The sequence below is a fragment of the Paramisgurnus dabryanus genome, chromosome 10 (genome assembly GCF_030506205.2).
Source record: "Paramisgurnus dabryanus chromosome 10, PD_genome_1.1, whole genome shotgun sequence".
Taxonomy (NCBI): Eukaryota; Metazoa; Chordata; class Actinopteri; order Cypriniformes; family Cobitidae; genus Paramisgurnus; species Paramisgurnus dabryanus.
In genome coordinates, this window is record NC_133346.1 from 29,417,358 (window position 1) to 29,437,910 (window position 20,553).

The following is a 20,553-nucleotide window of genomic DNA, read 5'->3' on the forward strand; positions in this document are numbered from 1 at the left end:
GTCTATAATTAGCCTTGAGAAAACTTTGTCATGTCCAAAGTGTTTGAAGTCTTTTTACAAGTGACATGTGGTCTGTACTCTTATATGAGGTGTTAAATTAGCCAGAGACAAATATACAGCTAGTATTTTGTGCTTGCTTTTTGCTGAACCTGAACCACTCCAAAAGAATCTTGATGTAGAATTAATTTGATGGGTTTTGAGGGGGAAAATAATTGTTTTTGTAAACCTGACCATCACTGACATCACAAAGCACATCTGTGCATGGTAAGAAGCATGTATCCTGTGCAGCACAATTCTGCCATAAGTCAGACTCCAACAAACATTTCAAAGTGTTTTTATTGGAACATAGTAGGCAAACCTCTGTGTGTCATGGGCTTGCCAGACCTTTTGTACTAATTCAGGTCTGAGTACATTTGGCAAGACCATGACAGTACTATGTTCTGTGTGGGGACATGTGGAGTCATATTGTGTGTGTGGCTTCCACGTGTTCCCAATGTCTTGTTGCTGTCATGGTCTTGCCAGACCTTTGTGTGAGATTCAGGTCTGATCTCAGAGGGCAAGATCATGCTTACCGGGGCGATCAAGCTGGGGAGTTCGGTTCTCGTCTCCCCTGCGCCGGAGACTACTCCTGCGTCCGGTTCCCGTCCTACACTCCCGGCCTCCAGACGGAGGAAGAAGAGGACGAAGGGGGCATCGGAGCAGCTGCTACAACCGGCGCAGCCAGAGACTCGTCACCCGCCGGTGCAGCCGGAGAGACGTCACCCGCCGGCGCAGCGGGAGTCACGTCACCCGCCGGCGCAGCCGGAGTCTCGTCCCCCGCCGGCGCAGCCGGAGTCTCGTCACCCGCCGGCGCAGCCGTCAGCAGCCTGCGCACCCACGGACACACTATCCCTCAACATCTCATCCATTTGTTTTTGGGACTCATTCTTTTCACCCTGGACATTTTGCTCACCCTGTTGTTGTCCCACCCCCCTCCGTTGTTTGTTATTTTTGTTAAATCAACCAAACCCGTTTATTACTTATGTTTGTCTTCCGTTAATGTTGGTTGTTGTTATTTCATGGGTGTTGTCGATTGTACATTCTCTCGTTCCTCGTGTTTAATGTTTTGTTTTGTGGAATCCAGAATCCGCCTTTAAAGGAGGGGGTACTGTCATGGGCTTGCCAGACCTTTTGTACTAATTCAGGTCTGAGTACATTTGGCAAGACCATGACAGTACTATGTTCTGTGTGGGGACACGTGGAGTCATATTGTGTGTGTGGCTTCCATGTGTTCCCAGTGTCTTGTTGCTGTCATGGTCTTGCCAGACCTTTGTGTGAGATTCAGGTCTGATCTCAGAGGGCAAGATCATGGCAGCATTGTGTTTTGTGTGGGGACACGTGTAGTCACATCATGTTTGGTGTCACGTGTTCCCAGTGTCTTGTCAATTTTACCCTACTCCCTTATGTAATCTTGTCTTGAGTAATTAATTATGTTCACCTGTTCCCCATTGGTGTTGTGTCTTTATAATGCCCTCTTGTTCTCTGTCGTGTGCTCGTTCGTTCGTCTAGATTCAGTGTATTGTGTTCCCGTTACCCGGATAACCTGAATCTCATCTCAGAGTCTTCTGTTATTTCGTATTCCGTGTTTGGTTTTCAGTTCTGTGTTCCATCACCACTGTTTATTCATCTCCTGTTTTACCCCCTTGTGGGTTTTTGAGTTTATTTAAATAAATCCTCAGTTTTATGTTATACATCATCTGCGTTTGGGTTCTCCCTTATTCCTGTCGTGACACTGTGACCTTGTTTCATCTCTGCCCAAGTACAACTTTAAAGGTTCTGTGTATCTGAACATCTCTTTTAAAGTCTTTGTTCTTAAAAAATTGGTTCTCATTGGTCCTTCATGACTAATGGTAAATAGGTCTGTTTCCTTCACAACATCACATACTCTACCAATGTCCTCATCTGTTAACTCTAAATCACTTTTAAGTGAAAGTATATGTCTGTCCTAGTTCATGTATGCTCTGCATCTCTTCAACAATATTTTGTATAGTTGATGCTGGCAGAAGTAACTGTCCATGTAATTTCAGGTAGAAAAGAAATATGTTTCCAGTAGCACGGGAAGGGGGGTGCTGCTGGGGCTGCAGCCCCCCTGTGGAAAATTATATTGTATTTAAAAACATGAAATAAAATACATTAAAATCTAATAATGGGCAGTATATACAATATAAACTAATGATTAATTATTTTAATATTATTTTAATAATTATTTCTGACTTTTCTGAGTAATGTTATTACTAACGGTTAAGAAAAGTAAAATAGGGAATTTTTTATCATAAGGATGTAAAAAACAACGACGATGAAACGGCGACTGAATCCGCGGCAAATGCTGACCTTGACACCGACACAAACTCTGTTCAGACATCCGGGAGCAGCGAGGTTTGTGAGCTGGACATTAGCATGGACTTTCACTCTGCTGAGGTCAGGACACATGATGGGATGGTTGCCAGGGAAGATGACAAGCCCTACCAACCTAGGATGAAATTTCCAGGCAGGAAATTTGGTCGGGATACGTTTGAGCGTTCGTTTCAATCTGGATGGTTTGACAAATGGAAATGGCTGCATTACATTAGAGAATCTGACTTGGTGATTTGTGTTATTAAAGCCATGGATAAAGCAACGACAATCTAAGCTCCTTTGTAAATGTCGGATATATTAACTGGAAGAAAGCTCGTGACAAATTTGCTCAACGTGAGTTATCCGGACTGCACTCTGTTTCAGTGCGTGCTTTGGAAATCCTAAAATTGACACCAATAAACACTGTTATTTCGAAATTATTAGAATAACATAAGAACAGTTGGCAAGTTTAGATTTAAAAGTGTTAAGATTGTTTACCAAACAGAATTAACAAAGAACAAGTTTAAAACAGCATTGCCACATTTTTGTTTTGTGTATAAAATATTACATTTATATGAAATCTTTCTGTCATTTAACATGTGCCTTCATTGTTATTGCACTACACAGCACTGTCACTTTTTGTGTATAAAAACTAAAATATTATATTTATATGTAATCTTTTAAATGTAATTTAATGTGTGCCTAATTGTTATTGCACTACACAGCAGTATCACTTTTTGTATGGAATATGTCTGATTTAAGATTCTGGAATATTTTGAATTTCAATAAACATGTGCCCTATGTTAGATGTTGTTTCAGACAGTACATATGTTAAAATGGGTGCCCTTTACGAAGCGAAAAGTGCTAGGCCATGTATCTAGTTAGACCCTCCCTTGCATTTTTGCTAGTAGCAGTTTCTTGCACTGCCTGACTTGGCTGAGGAAAATGTACTGTGGGGTCATTGAGTTCCTCCACCCAGTTGCTGTTTCAAAAATCTGCTTCCTTTTGGCAAAAATTTTATATGTTGACATATGAAGATGTTGTAATTTTTTATATGTTGTAATTTTAAATGTGTAAGGCGCAACATGTAGCAATCATAGCTGGTGTGAACTTGAAGTGAAAGTCACTCCTCTTAAGTATCACCCTCCATCTTGTTTTAAGTATACCAAAAGCCATTTTAATGCCCACTCGGACTGTGCTATACATTGAAGGACTCTTGGGCTGGGGGTAAATTAGGGGAGTTGACATAGCCTTTTATTAGCCAATCTAGGAGAGGGTACACTCTAAAAATTGCTGGGTTATTTTTGACCCATAATGGGTAAATATTGGACAGAACACGTGCTGGGTTAAAAATGACCCCTACTAAAAATTGCCACTGACTCAATCACAGCGTAAACTGGTAATGTAACTGCAGTGCTTCATCATGATTACATTTTAGATTTTCATTTAAACTTGCATTTATGTATTTATCAGACATTTATCCAAAGCTACTTATGCTTACTACGATAGAGGAACATAAGTAATTTGTCGCACAGAGCCAGCAATATTCATTGCGTGCAATGCCAGGTCTATTAGAAAGATGGATAGATTAGGACTAGGAACATGTTGATTGTCAATAATTGAACATTTTTTATTCTCATGACAGGTGACTCAAGCTCTTTCAGTAAGTAAGAAGAAACACTGGCGTAAAATATATTAAACCATAAACAATAAAACCATAAAAGTAGAATTGATTCCCACCCCCTTCCCACAGGTGCTGAATTCTTGTTCTGTGTTCTGCAACAGACTGCACTCTCACAGGTTTAAAGAGCAGAAATAAAGACATTTTGATAAAATACTTAAAACTAACAATTTCCCTTTTTGTTTGTATAATGTTGACATCTATCCAGTTAACCTCTTGAAAAGCACCCCCATTCTGGCCCGAAACCATGAAAATACCTATTTATAGTATAAGCATAACTGTGGTATCATTAGATAGAAGACACTTTAAGCTTCGTTTTCCATGTTTCAGAATTATTTTAAGATAAAAATTTAAAAAGTTAGAGAGGCTGAAGTACATTGTAATAAAAAAAAATTACATAACATCTTTTTTAACACTAAAAATCTTAATGATAAATATATGTGTGAAACCTAGAAATGCAATGAGGCCAAAGCCACAAGTCTAAAGAAGTTATATTTCACGTTTGAAGTCAATAGACCCAAAAAGTCTTTTGTTTACGTGCATACACGTTCGTTCTTTTTATTGTTTATCCTTATATAAGCGTATAAAATGCAGTATGCACACCAGGAAATAAAGCTTCAAGCAGAGCAGAGCCTTAAATTTGATGCGAGCAGCTGTAGGAAGCCAGTGTAACTTGACAAAGAGAGGAGTGACGTGCGCCCTCTTTGGCTCATTGAAGACCACTCTTGACGCTGCATTCTGAATCATCTGTAGGGGTTTGGTCATGCAGGCTGGAAGTCCTGCCAGTAGCGCATTGCAGTAGTCCAGCCTGGACAGGACAAGAGCTTGGACCAGGACCTGCGTAGCATGCTCATCTAGGAAAGGTCTAATGTTCCTAATATTGTAGAGGATGAATCTAGAAGAGCGAGCTGTGCTGGCAACATGCTCCGTGAAGCTAAGCCGATCATCAATGACCACTCCCAGGTTTTTGGCCGTCCTGGAAGGCGTGATGGTCGAGGAACCTAGCTGAATGGAAAAGTTGTGCGTAATCTTTGGTTCAGATGATATGACAAGCAGTTCTGTCTTTGCAAGGTTAAGCTGGAGATTGTGATCCTTCATCCAGAGTGAGATGTCCCTCAGGCATGCAGAGGTGCGGGCAGAAACTGTGGGATCATCAGGGTGGAACGACAAGTGGAGTTGAGTGTCATCTGCATAGCAGTGGTAGGAAAAGCCATGTTTTCGAATGGCAGAGCCCAGGGATGTCATGTATATCAAAAAGAGCAGCGGTCCAAGCACAGAGCCTTAAGGCACCCTGGTATCAAGACGTTGGGGTTCAGAGACATCACATCTCCAGGATACCCGAAATGACCTATCTGAGAAGTACGACTTGAACCATAGAAGCGCTGTGTCAGTGACCCCCATAGACATGAGAGTCGACAGGAGGATGCGGTGATTGACCGTGTCAAAAGCTGCAGATAGATCCAGTAAGATCAGCACAGATGATTTGGAGACTGCCCTTGCCTGCCTTAGGGCCTCAATGACTGAGAGCAGCGCAGTCTCAGTCGAGTGACCACTTTTGAATCCAGACTGATTGCTATCCAGGAGGTTATTTTGTGTGAAGAAAGTGAAGAGCTGGTTGAACACAATGCGTTCAAGAGTCTTGGAAATGAAGGGAAGCAGAGAAACGGGTCTGTAGTTCTCTAGCATAGCAGGATTGAGTGTGGGTTTCTTCAGCAGCGGGGTTATCCGAGCCTCTTTAAATGCTACGGGGAAGGTGCCAGTGGAAAGGGATGAATTGATAATGTGAGTGAGAGCAGGGATAACAGACGGAGAGATGGCCTGGAGGAGATGGGTGGGTATGGGATGTAGCGGGCAGGAAGTCGGATGATTAGAAGCCAAGACCTTGGAAACATCTGCTTCGGATAGGAGAGAGAAGGAGGGAAGGAAGCATTTCTCAGGGGTTTGAGCATGTGCAAGAAGCGGCGGCTCGGAGAACTGACTGCTAATAGTTTTCGTTTTCTTCACAAAGAAGGAAGCAAAATCATCAGCCGTTAGATTAGATGAAGGTGGGGGGCAGGGGGACAAAGAAGGGTAGAGAAGGTCTTGAAGAGAGTGTGAGAGTCAGGTGAATTGTTAATCTTTGTATGGTAGTATAGGGTCTTTGCAGAGGAGACATCCTTGGAGAAGGAGGCAAGAAGAGACTGATAGAGGCAGAGATCAGAAGGATAATTTGATCTGCACCACTTCCTCTCTGCAGCCCTGAATGTGAAGCGATGCTCACGGAGAACCTCAGTTAGCCAAGGAGCAGGAGGTGTGACCCGGGCCGGTCCAGATGTCAGAGGGCATAATGTGTCTAAGCAGGATGTAAGAGTGGAACATAGTGTGTCAGTGGCATTGTCAGTATCTAACAGAGAGAGTTGGCTGGGAGCGGGGAGCGTGGAAGCAATCAGAGGATAAGCGGGAGGGAGAGAGCATGCGCAGGTTGTGCCGGAACGTGGCCAATGGGGGATCGTATGGAGCGACAGGGGGAGTCAGGTCGAGAAAAATAAGGAAGTGATCAGATGTGTGAAGTGGGGTGACCTGGGTGTGGTAGGTTGAACAGCAGCGTGTGTAGATAAGATCTAAAAGATTACCAGACCTGTGTGTTGGTGAAGTAGGGACTCACTTGAGGTCAAACGACGCATTTTTTTATTTTTTATTTGTATTGAAGTCACCAAGTACTACTAAAGGGGTACCGTCCTCAGGGAATGAAGACAGAAGGACATCCAACTCCTCCAAGAAGTGTCCAAGTTGACCTGGGGGGCGATAAATAACAAAAAAATGGATTTTAGTAGGGTGGCTGATAGTAACAACATGCGACTCAAAAGAGTTGCTGTCACATGAGGGGGTTTGCTGTTGGAATTTCCAGTCCTTTGGGATGAGCAGACCAGTTCCTCCACCCCTTCCTGTTGTGCGAGGACTGTGTGAGAAAGCTTAGTTGTTGGAGAGGGCAGCCGGAGTGGCAGTGTCCTCTGGTTTAACCCATGTCTCAGTAAGTGCTAAAACAGAAAGGCGAGAATGTGAGGCAATGGCAGTAATGAAATCTGCTTTGTTGACAGCAGATTGGCAGTTCCATAACCCAATGGGAAAAGAGAGTGAGGCAATAGTGGAAGGAGGGAGAGTGCGAAGGTTATTAATATTTCTCCTGCGGCGACGTGATACAACAGATTTATGAGTTGTAATGACAGTAGAGATTTGAAAACACATAGTAAAAATATAAGAATAGAAAATGTACAAGAGAGGAAAATAAGAGCGCTAAATAGATAAATAGAAAAAGTTAGTACAAAAAGTGCAGTACTCAAGTGCCCTGTCGGTGTCCCTGCTCGGTGGAGTCGCGCAGGTAGAGTTGATGGTCTTTACACTCTTTGGTCTTCACGCGACCGCTGCCGCGGTGGACTAACTGCTTTGATAAGTGCTTCAATTGTGGACTGAATTCAGCAGGCCACGCCCGAAAACAATCAACAACAAGTTAATGGCCGAAACTAATACTGTATTTACTGTAATACACTAACGCACGCGAGGACACACGAGAACAAACGGGGATTGCAGCACGTGAGACAAAGGTAAACAAGAGAGCGTTTCTAAGCAAAGACACTGCGCTAAAACTTCACAAGTCTAAAATCAAATACACTTACACGTGTCTGTGGACTCCTGTTGATAACTGCTTCACCTGAAGACTGAACTGTTTACTGCTGTTTAAATACTTTCCTGGCGTTGGCCACGCCCAAAAACAATCAACAACAAGTTAATGGCCGAAACTACTACTGTATTTACTGTAATATACTAACGCACGTGAGGACACGCGAGAACAAACGCGGATTGCAGCACGTGAGACAAAGGTAAACAAGAGAGCGTTTCTTAGCAACAACACTGCGCTAAAACTTCACAAGTCTAAAATCAAATACACTTACACGTTTCTGTGTACTCCTGTTGATAACTGCTTCACCAATATTTGAGTAAAAAATTACAGAACAAAAATGTTTAGCTCACGCTCTGAACCCCTGGTCAGTAGGGCTGTCACTTTTGAGAAAAATCAAATTCGAACGGATTTCGAATATCATGCAATGTATCCGAATATATTCGAATATCTAGGCGCCGCCCCCCCACGCGCATCAAAAACCCACCGTAATGGAGATTCAATCACAAAATTATTAACAGTGACAGTCATAAACAGGGTTGTCTGGATTACTTTTTTACTTAATGTTTGAAACTGCAGGTTATCAACTTATGAATAACAAACTTATATATATATAAAAGTATGATTCAGAACAGTTACAAACAATAACGTGACAACTTAAATAGCAGCAGGAGTATATATGCAGACCCAAACGGAATTCGCGCCCGCAGATTTCGGCAGAAAACTCTGCGGAATTCCGCGGATTTAATGCCCGTCATTGACAAGCACACGTTCCGCGCTTGAGCGTGTTTGTGACCAGAACTGTCATTGACAACAAGCACACATACAAAACCTATCCAGCGCGTTTGTGAGCCGTCATTCACAAGTACATTAACCCTGCGCGTGCTGTTTGCTTGCCCGTTTTCAATGATAGAGAGCACAAACCCTTTGTTACTTGAGATGAAATTAAACTTACCGCTTTAAGCAGATCTCACTTGTCGTCAATGTGACGCGCAACAGTCAGCACATGATCATTTCAAATCCGTTTACAAGACAAACGCTGTTGTTGTTTAATATAAAGTTTACATTGCGTTGTAAAAATTATGAAATTATCTTCATACATGCTAATTTCATAATGCAAACGAATTAACACAAGCTTTTTATTCTGCTATAATATTTAACACTCTAAACAATATGTCATTTTATATACAAACTATAATTCTATCTTGACATGCACATGAGATTCATTTTGGTCCCATTTGACTCCCTCTCTTGCGCACAGTTGCTGTCGTCGGTCTCACTCTCAGCCTCCTTCCTATTACGAGGTGTTTTACTGTAAAAAATGCGCTACACATGGCATTTAAAAAACCGGATGGTTCATTTATAGTTCGAATACGGATATTTCACGTCATGTTCGAATGCATATTCGAATATCGAATAAAAAGTGACAGCCCTACTGGTCAGAGCCTGACTCCACCCACTGCAATATTTGAAAAATGCAAGAAAAGTGGGCAGATCCCAATGGAGATAGAGGGGACGAACTAAGTGTGTGGTGAGATCGTAACAAGGGCGTGGTGAGCTTGAACCTGCTTACGTCACAAGTTATTTCTCGGACCAAACATCCAATAGGAAAATTCAACTGCAGTAGCCACCGTTCAACCTGAAGAGGGCAGCACTCAGACATTTTTACACCATATATTGTAGCATTGAAACACTTTATATCCAAATGTCAAAAAACTTACTAAAATCAATGAACAGCACTAATAAAGCCCCATTCTTACCGATCATTAACTAAAAAAAGTTGGTTTAGGGTTTAGTTACTCTTTAAGCCGACTCTTTACAACATAGTGGACGTGCTGAAACAGTCGAGTCGCAGCTGATTTTCAATGTTTAAAATGTTTCACGCAGATACTGTTGATGAAAAACTTTCATATCTATATGTCCAGGTAAGAGTCAAGTGTTCAGTCAGTTAATAATAAAGATGCTACAGTTAGTATGAATGAATTAATGAATTAATGATATATTTATTTAAGTGTCAAACACCATATGGTGCCCAGCCCTCAAGGGCTTATTAGACACTACAGTAATACTTTCATCATTATTTTCAGAGTATTCTTTCATCTTAGTTTCACTTTGGCATAGTAGGCTATTACATTCTGAATAGAAATGTGCGAAAAACAAGTTACTCTCTTAACTCTTGACAATTTATTTTGCCTTTATATGATGTGAAAAACAAGAAGCTATATATGAATTTAATGTGAAAAGCACAGTTACTTGTCATCTATGCGGTTAAGCTTCTCAGTGCTGCTGCTCATTGGTTACATAACACTTCCCTACTATTCGACTATAGCACTATTCGGATGGGATTAGTTTTCCAAACAACGTTTGAGTTTCAATGTGTCCCCCAGGACGTCTGTGATTTTATGTACCGATTCGAACGGGATTAAAATGATGCAGGTTATTTCAGAGATGGGAGTGTCTGTTTCATGCATTTGGGCGTTGCAGAAGAGCACGTGCTCTGGATACGCGTGTTTGTAATGTTTAATATTTTGCTTTAAATGTAAAATTATGACAGAGCATGTAATTTATTAATTATTTATTAACTTTAACAAATCAAAATAAAATATACAAATCCTACTAAAGTAACGCTAGCCTACCTGTTTTATATAACTGTCTGCTGATAATAAACACAAAGAAATGAAGAAATAATGATTAATAACAATTTAATATCTTTATTAATTAACATTACCATTCCGGAGTTGAACAACTTTGAACGGAGTTTCTTATAACGTTAATTATAGTACAGTGGCCAGTCTTAACAGTGTTTGATATTCAGCTCGTCTTGATTTAATTATTTTATTTTGCTGAATGCGAAAAAACATCCATATCTGAATGAATGGGACTCAGGAAATACAATATACGCGCATTAGTAAGACCTTACAGCAGATCACATTGGCCAAAACACGAAATGAAACGCGTTTTCATAAGATATTGCGGGGAAACACACACATTTGCCTCCGAACGGGATTAAATTTCTCAGAGGACCTCTGAGTTCGGTGAAAAACAGTAGGTAAATTGCTCTGGAATTCTTACGGAGGTCGTCAGAGAAAAACACAGACATGGCCGATTTGGACGGGATTAAAAACACAGAGGACCTCTGAGAAGCACAATTTTCTCAGAGGACCCCCTGTAAAACTAATCCCGTCCGAATAGGTTTTATGAGGTTCATAGTCAAATCAGACCTCTCCAAATCGAATCATGAAATCCTCTACTATAAGAAGTCAGCCCTAGTCTAAAGTTATTAAGCTCTCCCTGATCAAGGTGTGGTTTTTTAATGAACGGTCTAATAACTGCTAGTTTGAAAGCTGTTGGAACGTCTCCTAATTCTAGAGATGAGTTAAAGATATTTAGTACTGTGTCTGACACGAAAGGAAATACCTCTTTAAGTAATTATACATCTTTAAGTAATTTTGTGGGAATGGGGTCTAATATACAGGACGATGATTTGGATGATGTTACTAATTTAGAGAGCTCTTCTATTGTAGTGGGTTTAAATGTCTGTAGTGTTAAAAACTCTCTTTCCATGCTGAGCGCCATACCTCTAACTTTGTGCTTCGGTAGTTTCGTTCCATTTTTCTAACTACTTTTTTAAGGGCTGCAGTATGATGGTCATACCATGGAGCTGGTGTTTTTCTTTGATTCTCTTTTTCGAATGGGAGCAACGGCATCCAGCATGCTAGGACAAACGTTGTTCAGGTTTTCTATTATAATATCCAGATCTTCAAGGTTATCTGCTACATGTTTCATTTTAGACAGGTCTGGAAGAGTGCTAATAAAGCTATCTTTAGTGGTGGAAATTATTGTTCTGGCTAATCTGTAGCATGTTGTAGACTGAGTATCCTATCTAGAAGTACAGTGTATGACACAAGGCAATGGTCTGAAACTGCATCGCTCTGGGGTAGGGGTGTAACGGTACGCAAAAATCACGGTTCTGTACGTACCTCGGTTTTGAAGCCACGGTTCAGTTCATTTTCGGTACAGTATGGGGAAAAATGCATTTGCATTATTTTATTAACAGTAGATAACTCTTCTTAACCTTCTCTTAAACTTTTTCTACTAAAACCTTGCACTAAACTAACAAATTCAATTCCTGAATACATTTATGAACTATTAGCCTATATTTTTGCCATTAAAGAATTTTGTGTTTTGATTTATTTTGGATTTTTTAACTCACAGTATTGAATTGGCTATGTACCATCTCTGCATAAACTTAATATTACTGCTTTATGTGTAACTGCATAGCAAACAACATGATGATATACTTTTTTATACACTCATATTGAGATGAGTGAGTTGCATACATAGCCATCTTTTATCTTTTGCACGTTTCTCCTAATCTTTGCTTGTGTCGTCAATGTAACCTGTGACTTTAACCAACGAACCCCTCTGCAGCTGAGTAACAGCTGAGTATGCCCGGGTTACAGCTCTTCTCTGTCCCGACCAGCTGATCGCATTGTGACAATGATATGATTGACGTGAGGTGCAGATGAAAAATCTGATCATGCATTCCTTATTCTCGCTGTCACAGAAAGTGCGTCTCATGATTGCGTAGCAACGAAAGACGTGCAACCTCTCACGCACTTTTGAAAGAACAAAACAGGGCGTTTAACCCGCGCTTTTAGGCGCGACACGTAAGTGGCTCCGTAAACGTTTACATCAATAATCAAACAAATATACAACTAAGTAAATAAAAATCTTTCTGCGGGCCGAATTATGTTATATATTTGACAGAAGACTTGCGCTAAACGCGGAGACTTCCACCACTTAATAAGCTCGTGTGGAAATGCACACAACATATTATGTTCCACCTATGTTCTGCACACAAAAGACTGCATTCAGCCATTCGGTGCACATGTGCACCGTGCCGAAAGCTCTGTATCGAAACAGTTACACCCCTACCCTGGGGTGATATTTTGATGTCATTAATATTGAGTCAGAGTGACAGAATTAAGTCTAACGTGTGCTTACGAGTATGCGTGGGCCCTGACACGTTTTGTCTAATACCGAGAGAATTTAGAACATCCAAAAACGCACGTCCTAATGCATCTTTTGAGTTATCCACATGGATATTTAAATATCGGATATTGTGATATATGGATATTGTGTTCTAATTTAATGTTAATAAGATTTGTATGAGACGAGGTAAACGTTGCTCTGTATCTGTTTGAGGAACAGACACAGTCGAAATGTGTTGAGACTCTGGTAAAAAAGGCTCTATGTGCTGGGATATATGTGATCTTGACATGTCAAGGCCGCTAACAGACGGATGGGTAAGCCGATCTGTCTGTTTCCTGACCTGGGCCCTGGATAGTCAGACAATATCAAAAGTAAGACTATTGGTCAGATTTCTAGAGAGTATAGCACTTCCTTCCGGAGACGGATGGAGGCCATCTCTCTTTAGCAGGTCAGGTCTTCCCCAGAAATTCTTCCAATTGTCTATAAACCCTACGTTATGCTGAGGGCACCACTTTGACATCCAGCCATGAAGAAACACTAATCTACTGTAAGTTTCATCCCCCTGGTAGGCAGGGAGAGGACCAGAGCATATTACATTGTCTGATATTGTTTTTGCAATTTCACACACCTCTTTAATAGTATCTTTGGTGATCTCCGACTGGCGGAGTCTGGTCTCATTCGTGCCGGCGTAAATAACAATCTTAGAAAACTTATGTTTAGCATTAGCCAGCACTTTAAGTTTGGATCTAATGTCAGACGCTCTGGCTCCCGGTATACAATTGACTGTGGTGGCTGGTGCCTCAATGTTAACATTCCTGAGTATAGAATCTCCAATAACCAGGACACTTTTTAACAGATGTCTCAGCCGGTATATTGCTGAGTGGAGAAAATCTGTTAGAAATAACTACAGGAGCGTATTTTGTGCACCGAATGTGACTATGCCGCCTGACAGTCACCCAGTTAGTCAGCCACCTTGACTCTGAAGTCAGAATCGAGCCATGTGTATTACGCTTAACCCCCAGGGGTCCAAAAACGTGGGGACGCATTTTGACGCATTTTCTCCTTATCATAGCAGAATCAACTTAAAATACTCCATCATTAATAATCAAACACTTACGTGTTTGACATCATTTGAAACTCTGAAGGGTCCTCTTTAATAAGTGTACTTTCACAATAACAAGAGATCTTTGTGTTTTTGTCAAATAAAGAAAATAAACAGGGTGCGCATTTAGACATTTCTGTCTCCGCCAGCTGTCTCTCAAAACACGTTACAAAAATCAGTTGAAACTCCGTCACACAAACATGATACACATATCCAAAGAAAGCCTGAAATGTCTACTTTTAAACAAGCTAATTATAATCAAAAACAAATATTTCCTGGTTATATAATCTGCATTGAAGTAAAGAGAGTACTGTTTTTCCTGGCTGAGCTCATTATCTTTAATTAGGTCACGCCCACAGGCTGTTGAGATGGTAATGAAGAGACCAGCAGTTCCAACAATAACAAAGCGTAAAGTTTGATCAGATTTAAAGACTTTACCGCATGTTTGGATTATAACCTTTATACACACACGTGAGGAATATCTTCATTTATGTCTGGACATTGAGGAAGAGAAGCGTTTATCTTTAACGTTACCTAAAAAGAAGAACAATGGAAGACGCAAAGGACATTCAGTTTATCTGAATGTAGTGCTATCATTTACCCATCAGTTATGTATGTAAGGGTATTTCTGTGGACAATTTATGCTAACAGCTGTTCATAACTCTCTTACAGGTCTGCATCCCTCTCATCAGTACAAAACTATGAAGTGGAAAAACATATTCACACTTTTTGAACATAAAGTTATATGGTAACATGAGCCACATGAAGTTTACAGCTCTGTTGTTTATCAGTTTCTTATACAAGTTAAGTTTTTGAATAGGGTGTGTTCCCAAATAAACTGAAAATGTCCTACTGACCTTCATTTCTATTTTGATTATATTGTTAACTCCTTAATAAACCTCAAACAAATATGTATACATTTGTCCTCACAGTTCCCTCCTGCCTCATTATGCAGCTCATTATGCGAGGCTTTGTTTGCTAGCTTTCAATCAATCCTTCTCGCATATGGCCCCTCTAAACAAAAAGTCTCTTACAATTTCTAAATCAATATATTGGTTTATGTGAATGATTAGGCAGGATGATTTTCACATCATTTTAAAGAAAAAACTCTAGACTACTAGATTCTGTTTAGGAAAGTCTTGTTAAAACATGTTTAGTATGGGTTTTGTGGACTTATATCAGTGACTTAAAATGTTTGCTTTTTTAAAAACCACGCATAAACATTTTTCTCTCAAAAATACAAACATGTACATACATGTAGCTCACATAATATTTTAGCCCAGTTTGTACTGAACACAATGGTATGAGACACTTGCCATTATTATGTTTTAAAGCAACTTAAAAAATACCAAATGTAAGAGCATGTCAGAACCTCTGACAGTGTCCCAAAATGGTCGGACCCCAGAGGGTTAAAGGAATAGTCTACCCTTTTGCCAAATTAAACTATGTTATATTACCTCAACCTAGACAAATGAATACATACCTATCTTTTTTCAATGCGTGCACTGTACAGCGTGTTGTGAATGTGTTTGCATTTAGCCTAGCCCCATTCATTCCTATGGTACCAAACAGGAAAGCCACCAAACACTTCCTTGTTTTCCCTATTTAAAGACTGTTACATGAGGAGTTATACCAGTAAGTATGATGCCACAAAATAAAACTTTTTTTTGGTACCATAGGAATGAATGGGGCTAGGCTAAATGTTAACACATTACGCTGTACAACGCTGTACAGTGCACGCATTGAAAAAAGATAGGTATGTATTCATTTGTCTAGGTTGAGGTAATAACATAGTTTAATATGGCAAAAGGGTAGACTATTCCTTTAACACTAGGTGCACCCGAAACAGTGTTTGTAACATTAACATTAGCGGTCTTACTGTGCTCAACTTGCTTCTGGTCCTGCAACCTTCTCCGTCAGCCTTACTACTTCATTACACCCTCTATGCTGACGGAAGAAGCTAAAATACATACGTAATTTTCATCAGACAACGATGATATTTGATGCAGAGGTGTAATGTACTTGAGTAAATGTACTTCATTACTGTACTTAAGTATTTTTTGGGCTACTTTGTACTTGTACTGAGTATCAAAAATATAGGCAACTTTTACTCTCTACTCAATTACATTTTTGATTGGGTATTTGTACTCTTTACTCCACTACATTTGAAATGACACTTAACGTTACTCGCTACATTGTTTATTCGTCAAATAAAAACGAGACGAAAGTGTCAGAGGGTGATGATGGATAGAATCTGTGGTCGCGAGGTTACACGCACACACACACAACTGAGGGACTTCATTTGGCGCTGCGCAGAGCAATCGTATGAAATCAAAGTACTGCGAGAGCGAATCAAATGCATATGGAGAAGTCTGGTCTCGCAGTACTTCGATGTCAAACGCTGAATGGCTTGCGTTGAGCCACCGTAGCGGGATATCTGCGTGCTGCGTATGTCATAAACTGTAGAGAAAAGTTTGCGTCTGGTCTGAGAGAAGAGATAAAGAGCAAACATATGGATGCATATCACATTTGCTTCAGTCAAGGGACCCTTTGTTAAACATGTGATGCTACAATCAAAACAAAAGTGATGCGCGATTGCAGGAGGGTCATCCCGCAACTCAAAGGCAAGCACAAATGTTTATATACTCTGATGCTACTTTATCAGCTAACCTGAGCTGGTACATAACTTGATATAACTTACTATATAAGCCAAAATAAACCAGCGAGGTCCTGTACTGATTGCCCGAGTAACTTAAGTACATTATAAGATTGATAATAAGTGTACAATTTCACTGTCCTCACATTTAATCAAGTATGCTGTAATGTATTTACTGTAAAGAGGGATGCATGATGGAAGAAATGTAGTGCACTTTAATGTGAGATAGTGGTGTTACGTACTACATGTGTTTACAATTAATCTTTCAAATGAACAACTTCACGTTTTTTATATGCATTATCATATTTCTGTTAGTGTAATTTTAGTTTACTGGAATTTTTTAAATATTAAAATTATATTTTTTTTAGGATAGGCCTATATAAGAATATTTGGTAACACTTTACAATAAGGTTCATTAGATAAAAGTAGTTAATGTATTAACGAACTTGAACAAACCATGTGCAATACATTTGTTACATTATTTATTCATCTTTGTTAATGTTAGTTAATAAAAATTTAAGCTTTAATTGTTGTTCATGTTAGTTCAGAGTGCATTAACTAATGTTAACAACATTTTAATAAAGTATTAGTAATTGTTGAAATTAACATTAACAAAGATGAATAAATGCTATATAAGTGCAGTTCATTATTAGTTCGTGTTAACTAATGTAGCTAACTAATGTTAACTAATGAACCTTATTGTAAAGTGTTACCATATATTTATATCACAAAGTTAGGCTTTATATTTTTCAGCATGGCACATTCAAGTACACAATGACACTAGACTAAAATTAAATGGGTTTAAATTAAAATTAATGTAGATTTCTAGACTAAAATCTCATGGCATTTAGTTGAATAAAATTAGACTAAAACTAAATCAATTCAGATGACAAAAATTTGACTAAAACTAAATTACATTTTAGTCAGAAGACTATGACTATGTTTAATCTGTGTTTGTTCTGCCAGGTCAAAATTTTGAGGTGTTTGATTTCTTTTCTATATTAGGAAATAAAACCTCATAAATAAATTTTCTTAGTTTTCACTGCCCAGACCTACAATGTCTCTTTGTGTTGAGGACTAGTGCATCTTTGAGCCAACATTCAGTACGAGTAAAAATACTTGAGTACTTTTAAATTGTGTTACTTTAATACTTTTACTCAAGTCGTATTTAAATTGGTGACTTGTAACTTGTAGTGGAGTAATTTTTTCAGTAAGGAATTTGTACTTTTACTCAAGTATGGCTTTCAGCTACTCTTTACACTTCTGATTTGATGCCAGTGTTTCTTCTTACTTACTGAAAGAGCTTGAATCACGTGTCATGAAAATAGAAATGTTCATTTATTGACAATCAACATGTTCCTAGTCCTAATCTATCCATCTTTCTAATAGACCTGGCATTGCCCACAATGAATATTGCTGGCTCTGTGCGACAAAATACTAATGTTCCTCTATCTTAAGTTGCTTAGGATAAAAGTCTGATAAACACATAAGTGAAAGTGTAAATGAAAAGCTAAATTTTAATCATAATGGAGGACTGCATTTACCAGTTTATGCTGTGATCGAGTCAGTGGCTTGCTCCAGCAAGCTTTAGTAGGTTTTATCATGTGTAGTGTGGTCATTTGAGGACCTCTGTTCTCTTTATCTAAAGACACAATAAAGACAAAGACATATTATAACTGTACATAGCCATATAAAAATTATGCATGATATCATTACTTACACTGCAGAGGTAAACCATGGTTTCACGGCTAAAGTGACACAGATATGTCTATATCGCAGTATAGTGGCTTTGAACGGAAGTAGGGGAAACAAACTTCCTGCTGCACCACTATGATTGCCACTCGATATTATATGGAATGACAGCTGCTTGTTTTCTCCCAAACAAAAAGTATGCAACCTGATGATATAATTCTGGTGTATGTGTGTTATTCCTCGTTTGCTTGCATGCATTGCTTTTACTTGCTTGCTTGTTGCGTTTAAATGTGTTTAAAGTATGTTTTCCCTACTTCCGCCATATTGTGAATAAGCTTATAGCAAATAATGCTTCATGTAATATTGTGACTGGAAGTTGAACTCACTGGAGGCTTCTAACCTAAGCTCTGCTGCTGGTCAGCAAGAGTGGCTAAAGCTAGTGGAGCTAGTTGGCTCTGGAGACGTGTCATCCTCTGATGACACTAGGCTTATTCGACTTCATGACTTTAAAGTACCACGAGAATGATTCAAAAAATCATATTTCATCTCGCTCTCGCGATACTTTGACGTCATTTGGATGTTGATTCTTGCGGCGCCACATGAAGTCGAACAAGCCCAGTGACATCAAAGGTGACAGCCCTGTGGAAAAGTATCATGACGATAATGAAAACGTTGAACAGCCTATGACTGATGTTGGAGAAGTTAATAGGGTCATGTCTAGTTGTGAAGCGGTTCGCCGTGATCGAGAAGATGAATAAGCAAAATACGAGCCTTTTGCTGTGAAGGGTGTAAACTCAACGATGGAGAGCCATGTTTTCGGTCACTCAATGAAAATTTTGTTTACGAGATACGTCTGTCTATGGCCTCTCTCACCGAATATGAGAAATACCTGGTCCTGTTGGGGAAACTGAGTTGCCACTTTCACAATTCCAAGATGACAAGATGCTCAAAGAAGAAAGTACAGCAAGAGCGTCAGCACCAAAGGACAGAAAATTATGTTAATGGCAAGAAAGTCTGTCGAGAGACATTCAAGTTTTTACATTGGTAAGTAACTTTAAAAATGTAAACAGCTCTTAATTCAGAACTATAGCTATTATGGCGAAATGCATTTGCATTATGGCGAAAATGCTCTGCATTTTGGTGACAGTAGGTTTTTTTTATTTGAGCATAAGCCAAAACAAGTTGACAGCTCTCCTAAATGATTACAAAAAACATGGGATGACGCCCCGTGAACAAATATCTGGTGGCCGTCAGAAATCAGACAAGCGCCTGCTCACGGATGATGACATCTGTCGTGTGGTAACATTCATCATCAACTTCGCAGAGCTTCACAGACTGGTCGAGTCCCAGGTTGAGTGCAAATGTTTTGATATCAAGTTGCTGCCCTCTAATTACACCAAGGCCACAGTTTTTCGTGCCTATGAACAGGCAGTTCAGAACAGGCAGGAGGTAGGTATTCTTTATTAATGAGTATTTCAGTTGTAAGACAATTTCCTGAATAAAGATAGCCCCTCCCCAAAGGACACAGCATGAGTTCGCCATGTGAGCCCGGGAAAACAACTCTCCACGATTCACAGTTGACTTCCTACTGAGAGCACATTTAGTTTTCAAAGATCACACCTTCGTCATACATTTGTATTCTAATTCTCTCAAAGCAAACTGTATATGAAATGCCACATTCTACATGCCCAAAGAATCTAAAACTGATCCTATTTGTTTCTATTGAAATATCTCATTGCAAGTGGTTACCTATGGAGGACCACAAGAGTCATGCAAAATGTAATAAAGAACTTCAATATTTAATAACTACCTGGACAATAAAAATAGCAATTAATAGATTTGTTTAAAAATTCATTAATTAATCTATAAATAAATAGACAAAGTTACAAAAAAAATCATTATGTAACATTTTATTAGGCAATAAAAAGTGAGATTATAAAAATAATGTAGAAATGAAATATTAATACATTAATAAATAGTTCAAATTAATATAACAATTTACAAAAACAACATAAAACACTCAATAAGTTCATCATTTTAAATTGCATTTACAAATTCTTAATTAAATAATGGAATTTCAAAATGTATTTCAAAAAGCGATTTAAAAAGAGAAATAAATAACTGGATTTATAAATTGAACTACAAATACAGGTTTAAATTAGGCATTTAAAAGGGCATTTCCGTTTAACATTTCTGTTTTCATTTTCCCGATGGTTCTCCTTATTCTTTTCACTACTCGATTTGCTTTTCGTTTTAGTCTCTCTATTTAGCTTTTCCGTGACTCTTTGGGTCCTTGCAAATGGTCAAATGAGAAATGCAAATTAGCTATGACCAGGTGGATGTAACAAGCTCGCTGATTGGTTAGAGGAATTGGCTAGCGTAGTCCTTGAATTCTGGCG

The 20,553-nt window shown here is 39.2% G+C and overlaps 1 long non-coding RNA gene across 3 annotated transcripts in view; it reads right to left on the reverse strand.

The window, feature by feature from the left end:
* The window catches only part of LOC141282922 (uncharacterized), a 336,747-nt gene that overhangs the window by 16,119 nt on the left and 300,075 nt on the right, over positions 1-20,553 (reverse strand). The gene's annotated exons all lie outside the window — the stretch shown is intronic.